At 29.4% G+C, this 7912-nt stretch overlaps 1 pseudogene; it reads right to left on the reverse strand.

Moving 5' to 3' along the window:
• Nucleotides 1–3102: 3102 nt before the first annotated feature.
• LOC133037802 (uncharacterized) lies at nucleotides 3103–7639 on the reverse strand (annotated as a pseudogene).
• Nucleotides 7640–7912: the final 273 nt, after the last annotated feature.

The following is a 7912-nucleotide window of genomic DNA, read 5'->3' on the forward strand; positions in this document are numbered from 1 at the left end:
TTAGATTTTTATTCTTAAACTTTGACTTGTATCAAATTATGTCTTTTAAACTTTTTAAGTTATTAAAATTCTTCTCAAACTATTTAGATTGTTATATTTAAGGATTTTTGTTCATTTTTATTAAAAAAAATGGGACGTGAATGAAAATTTAAGGGCATAATTTGGTATACGTTAAAATTTAAGAGTATGATTTTGTAGATATCAAAATTTGGAGGCACAACTTAGAATATATACAATCGTTACATTAGTAAAATTAAATGAAATTAGATTGAAGTTTTAAAATCTTAATTAGCCTAAAAAAATTGATTTAGTCCTAAATTAAATCTAAAACAAAATATTGATTTCCTTTATTTTTTTTTTTATAAAAAAAATGAAAACTCAAACCTAAATTTAATTAAATTTTAAGTAGCATAATTTAGTATATGTTAAAGTTTAGGAGTATGATTTTATAGATATCAAATTTTATATGGGTACAAGTAAAATTGAATAAAATTAGACAAAATTCTTTAAATTCAACACTCTCAATAGTTTAGAAAAAAAAAAAAAAAATTAGCTACTTAAACAGTTCGAAAACATAATTTAGTAAATGTCAAAATTCAGGCCAAATATTTTAATTAGCCTAAAAAGACTGATTTAATATCTTGAATATGATAAAATATCTTGCTCATAAGTTTATTTGTCATATATCCCAAATAAACTTATTAGTTTATTGTGATATATTAAAACAAATTTTTATTATTTGCTTACATAGCAGCCTTTTCGTATAGTCTACATCGTATATACTAATAAATCTATTAGTTTATTTTGGCATATTACAATAATTTTTATGTTTCTTTTTGTATATTGGAACTATAATTCATTTTATTTCATATAGTCTACCATTATATATGTCAATAAACCTACTAATTTTTGTTTGTGGGAACAACATTTTATTTTTTTTCAATACATAGTAAACTATAATCAAATAGAATGATATATGCCAATAAACCTATTAATTTATTTTTCGTATATTGGAACAATAATTTATGTTTTTGTTTCAAACACAACCTATCATCATGTATGCCTATTAAATAACAAACTAATTAGTCTATTTTTTTAAGTCAAGACATCAAATCTAGTTGTATACAAAGTACATGACTGTAATATGTGTTACATAGTAAACCTGGATAACAATATATACATTTGTTAGAGATTTGAATATGATAAAATGTCTTGTTCATAAGTTTATGTGGTATATATCTCTATACTCATATATGCCAAATAAACTTATTAGTTTATTTGCATATTGAAACAAAAATAAAACCTGATGATTTTTATCAAACTAAGAATAAAAAAAAATGAGTTCTTCATAAATAAATTAACAAACAAGTTATCCATGTGTATAAAATTCACATTTTTTATTTTTTTAAACTGAAAACTAAATGATATATAACATGCATTTTACATAGAGAAATTTTTATATTTATGACGGAATCCTAATTTTCTGATTCAGAATATCCCTCCCACTCCTAACATGTATATAAATATTTATATATATACTAGGTGATTGTTACGTGCCAAGCCACGTAGTGTTAGTTTTATTTAATATTTTAGTTTTTTATTTTAATTAATAATTAAAATAGTATAATTATTTGAATGATTTGTTTTATAAAAATAAAATATGTGTCAGTATATTTAGTAAGTAAAACATAGTTGTGTTATAATAATGTATGTTATTAATAATAAAATGTACATTAATCTTCTAATTGAAAAAAGTTCTATTATCTCATTTCATATCTAATACTACACAACTATATATTTATAGACTTTCACATTCTTTGCAAATTACTAATAAGCACCAATAATATTTTCATACTCTAATAGTTTTAAAATAAGCACAAACATATAAGGTAAATACTAATTACAGCCCATTTCATCTTCTTTTTATTTTTTTAAGCCATTTTATCTTTTCTAGGTAATTACAAAGGGGCAACCCATATACTGTCTCACATTTATATTATCTTTTCTAGACATTTTATATATATTTTTCTTTTTTAAAAAATAAATAAAAAAAATTATTAATATTCTTTTTTAAAATAGGTTTGTTAGAGAAATATGTGGCTAAGATGATTTTTTTAATTTAAAAAAAAAATTATTAATATTTAAAAGATTGTTTGATTTTTTGGGTTTAATTATTGGGTTTATTTATTAACGGGAGATCAAACCTAATCGTTAAATTTAACAGAATATTCTTTTATTTTTTAAGTATATTCTGTTAAACCAAGAAATGCCGTTAGATAGGCACTTTTAATATATAAAGATATATATTGGTAATCTAAATTAGTGTAGAAACTAATTAGTTATCATAGTATACTATAATCTAATTTACTAAATTCTAAAACAAATATTAATTAAGATTAAAAAAACAACAGTAACCAATTAGTATATGATTGGTATCATGAGTAATTTAATAATTTTTTTTTTATTTTAGAAATAGCAAAAAATATATGCTTTCCACGTTTTAAAATGTTCACATTGAATTGAAAAGTAGATTACAATAATATATTTTTTAAGCTCAACGGAGTTATGATGTGGCCATGAATTCTTTTTAAAGTTAAAGATAGAGAAAAGAAAAAGAGAGAAAGATAAAAAAAAAAATAACAAGAAGATCGAGTAAATTGGGTATTCTTATAAACTATAAAATAAATAAGTAAATAAATAAATGAAAATAATGTTTTTCTCTCACTTCAAATAACTGAACAAATTTTAAAAAAGCAAAACGATGATAGTATGAAATATATCTCATCAGTTAATGTCATATATATACTTAAAGCAAAATAATTAATATGTGAACGGTATTGGAAAACGTTAATATTTTTATATTAATTTGGATCACAATATTTATGTAAATAAATCAATATTAATGTGCTTGGATGTAAATTTCCCTAAAAAAATTGTAGTTTTGACTTAGAAGTAGTCTATGCAGGCATAGGTGCAATTAGCATGGGTTGTTTTGTAGTTTCAACAGAAAATAAACTTAATCAAGGACGTGAAAGACTTCTGCAAAATCATAGAATGTTATGGTATAAAATGCACTAAACTTTAAAATTGAAAAGGCAAGAATCGAAGAAAAGAAACTGTTTTTCCAATTAGTAAAGCATTGAACAGCACAAACTGAAACATTATTTCTCAATCACAGTATAATTCTTGTGTTGGAATGGAACCATTGTAGCTACACTGTAAACATCAAAATAGCTTCGTGTTTATATTGATTCTTCTTCACGCAAGTCACCTTGGAACCAACAAACCAAGCTCTGAATCAATACACAGATTGGAGTCAGAGCACAAGAGTTAAAACACTATTACAAGAATTAAAACAATGGTACAAGTTATCATGCAACATTATGCACATTGCAAAGTTTATGAATCAATCTCGGTAGAAAAATACATCCAGGTATAAATTTGAGGTTATGTGTCTTCACTTATTATCATAATGACACTAGCAAAAACTTTCTAATTTCTATGCAACATTCAGTCAAGTCCTGATTTCTTATACTATCCTATACGAATTTATTTGGAAAAAATCCATTGGTAAAAACATAAATCGAACCTTCTTCAGTCAAGCAACAACCTCAACAAAGAGAATATAAGAACCCTCCTGATTTCTTATACTATCCTATACGAATTTTTTTCGGAAAAAATCAATTGGTAAAAACATAAATCGAACCTTTCACCATAAGTTGTGCACAGCGCCGCGTCTTGTCCTTGTGGCCGAGATCCGAAGGCCTCCATTCTGCTTTAGAAACTTTTCAATTAGTTTATAAAGTATAGTAATATACGATATATTGTGAAACAACTTTAGATGCGTACAGGATGATGGACATCAACAGGAATCTCTGCGAAATAGAGAGTGTCTCCAACTTGGAGCCTGCGTCCATCAATGACCCTTCTAAACTCCAGCTTCCTAACAGAATATCTCAGATCGTCGATACCAGCTTTACGTTCCCTCACATCAATGTTGTAAGTTTCTTCTCCCACCACGAAATGCATTTGATTGTTAATCAGCATGTCTGTTCTAATTATGTATACGGCAGCACACCGAGGAATCTCAAGTGCTTTCTTCAAGTCTGAATTTGTGACTCTCTTCCAGCAAACCATGGAATCTGAGAAATATTTAAATACTCAACTATTACCTAATAATGTACACTTAACACAAGATGCTCTACTCGCATTAATCTTTCTACAGCTAAAAGAAATAGCACCAAACCATATATATGACTTAGAATATTATGGTCAGAGCAGAATAAACCTTCCCGCACATCGGCGGCACAAGAGTAAATAAGGGAATATGAGTACAAACAAGTAAATTATTATTTTCCTAAAAAAGAATATAAACAAACATGATAAAAATCATGATTCAAAAAACGATCAGCTCCATATATAAACAAACATGATGAAAATCAAATCAAACTAGTAAAAAAGAAAAGATTGCAAAGGGAGAGATACAAACTCATAATTAAAACCATGAATAAATTACCAGTAAAACTAAGAACAAATCAAGAATATATCAATTGAGGAAGAATGAGAGTTAGAATTGAGGGAAAGTTTAAAGAAGGAGAGTCGAAATCTAAAAAGAGAAAAACACCGGAACCATATCAATAAATCTTCAGTTAACTAAACAAACATTTCTACTAATATTGATAATTAAATACCTAATAATGCACAATTAAGGCAACATGCAGATCTACTTGCATTAATCTTTCTGCAGCTAAAAGAAATAGCACCAAACCAGATATATGACTAGGAATATTATGCATATAAACAAACAAGATGAAAATCATGATTTGAAAAACGATCAGCATCAAATATAAACAAACATGATGAAAATCAAATCACCGAGAAGAAAGAAAGAAAACAACAAACTTATAAACTCTAAATCCTAAGCTCAAAGATCCACACTAGTAAAAAAAAGAAATCGATTACAAACGGAGAAAGACACACTCATAATTAAAACCATGAATCAATTACTAGTAAAATGAAGAACAAAGAGTAAGCACTGATTAATAAAAAAAAAGTCAAGAAATCAAAACTAAAGATATAAATAATTAATCGAGAAAGAAGCAGAGTTAGGATTGAGGGAAAGTTACCTGGGGAAGGAGAGTCGAAATCGAAAAAGAGGGAAAATGAAGTATGTAAGTAAGGGAACAGGCTTATATATATACTACCGAAAGGAAAGAAGAGAGTGGAGTATTATTTGAAAATAATGAAATGAAGCAGATATTTATTTATTTTTTTTTTTTTTCTTTTTCTTGAAAGAAACTCTAACGAGTTTCCAACATGCATACTAATAATAGGACAGCTCACAATAAAAAGTTTTCAATTATCCACCGTAGAAAATTAATAACAACAAATTGAAACTGAAAAATCCATATAAACAACAAATGTAATGAAATTTAAATCCTATCATACTTAAATAAATTTAAAAAAAAGAACTCTTAAAATATCTTACTAACTCACACAGAGTCAAAGATATGGAGATGCAATATTAAAATACAAACCTCTTTTGATGAGGAGTCGAATTACATCTTGGTAGAAAGTCTTTTGAAGAACTCATAATTAGTGATCAGTAGTTGTGGCTGACATATCCATTGAAGCCCATCTTGGCCCTAATCCTCTGCAATAAGCACCGAAACCGCCTTCCACAACCAAATTCCTCACATTTTGAACAATTGTGAGTGCCCTTCTTTGCCCATTTTCCTCTCCATCCAACACTTGCAGCCTTGTTTTGATTGTGTTAAGTGGCATAGTAATCAAAGCAGAAACACCACTAGCCATTGCAGCACTTAGACCCTGGACCGCCCAAGGTTGCTCGGGAATCAGGCCTAAAACTACTACTACAACGATGAGTTAAACCATTCTCGTCTTTCTTCTTCTTCCCCATATAACAACCAAAACCATCCCAAATGAGCCTGTGTGCAACAGAATATGAAGCCCACCAAACAGAATTAGATGGTGCATATGTCACTATAGATATCCCAAAACCTTTATAAAATCCTCTAAAGCCATCTGAGTACATGATTTTCCTAAAAGCATCTAAGCCATTGGTGTAACTATAGCTACTAACACTAGGAATAGAGTTTTTAACATTACTACTACTATTACTGCAACTCTGAACCATGAGTCTTTGGCTTACAACATCAAATTGGGGTCCAAACTAATTGAGCAGCCATAGCTGAACTCAACCCTGCTGCAGCATTAGCTATAGCAAGTGCTGCAGTATCTGAATACCCTAATCTAACAGTGACTGTCCCAACATTACTCTTGGTAACTTCACGGGCTGTCATGTAGAGCGCTCTAGCTGGGATTGTTCCCATTAGAGAAGTACCAAAACCTCATTAGAAACCTCTAAAGCCTTCATGGCGCATGATAGCAAATGACATCTTGAAGCATGAGAAATCACATTGACACACAATATAGATATTGTCAAAAGTTACAAACTCTTGATCTTGAAACATTGAACCGACCATTTTAACAGCTCAGAGCAACTGTCTCTATTTAGCAACAAAACATCATATGAGACATTTTTAAAATCTTTTCTTCGAGAAGATAGGGTGGAGAACCTTTTATCACCAGCTATATAGCATTGCACCTGGTACTTGGCCACTGCTACATCTTCTTGTTTATTTTATTTTATTTTTTTCAATAACGAGAAGAAGAGGATTTTCTCCATAAAAACCCCTGGCATTCGTTGAAATATCATAAACAGTTCTTGTAGGCTGCACTACCTACCTAATACACAACTAGAATACAACTCGCCTTAGCCTTAGAAATATTTGCACTATCTGCCTAACAGTATACTAACAAGAATACCGTGAATAATTCATTCATGTATACTAACAGTATCATAAATAATTTATTAAAAAAAATAAAAAAAAAGAGTATCATAAATAGTTAGAAAACAGCCAAGTTTCAAACATCAAGAGCTGAGACAATGGGAGAGGAGGGAAGGGCAGGAATTTTAGTAGGCCAAAATGGATAGACAAGAGGGAAGTTTTGTACGCGCATGCCGAAAGCTAGATAGCCAGGATCTGGAAATTGAAAAATTTTCCATCTTCTCTTCCCTAATATCATATTGGTAAATATAAATATTGTCAAATATAATGAACAAAAACATTATGGAAAGCAAATTCCATGAGGTGGTAGTACTGCCATTTTTGTTATTACCAAAATTCAATTCCCATACTTGGACAGAGAAGACCCTCCTCCTTAAGTGAAATTCTTAGCCAACCCTCGACCAGTCCAAGATGGACGCTTTTGCCTCTCATCTTGGGGAAAGGCTAAGGGAAATTGAATATAATTGTAATAATTTGGATCCTGGGGAAAGGGATCGAGGGCAATAATGCCATGAGTAGCCCTTGCAGACGGCGGTACATCGGAGTACAGATAGGCAATCATCGATTCGGATGAATATCTGACCTAAGCATCACCGCCGCCATCGCCATCGCCACCTCTCCTCCTCCTCTTTCTCTTTAAGAAAATTTTATTCCACGGCAGAAACAGTCGAGGCATGAGAGATGGTTAACCACTCTTGACAGATTCAAGGGACACTCTTTCTCTTCTCTCTATGTAAAAGACTGCTTTTTTGTTTAAAAGACTCCTCTTTTTTGATAAAAGTTTACAATTGTATTGCTACGCATAATTTATTTAAAATAAATATTGTTTTTTTTTTTTATCTTTATATATTAAAAGTGCACAATTCTTGGTTTACCTATCACTAAAATAGGTAATTCTAACTGTATTTTTAAATTTAATCGTAAGCATAATTGCACGTAACTAATCAGTTTAAAATTTTATTGAATTTTTCATTAAATAATATTCAGTAGATATTTATTATTTTAACAATAAAATCTCTGGAGGTCGACAACCGCATCTG

This window comes from Cannabis sativa, chromosome 5 (assembly GCF_029168945.1).
Source record: "Cannabis sativa cultivar Pink pepper isolate KNU-18-1 chromosome 5, ASM2916894v1, whole genome shotgun sequence".
Lineage (NCBI taxonomy): Eukaryota > Viridiplantae > Streptophyta > Magnoliopsida > Rosales > Cannabaceae > Cannabis > Cannabis sativa.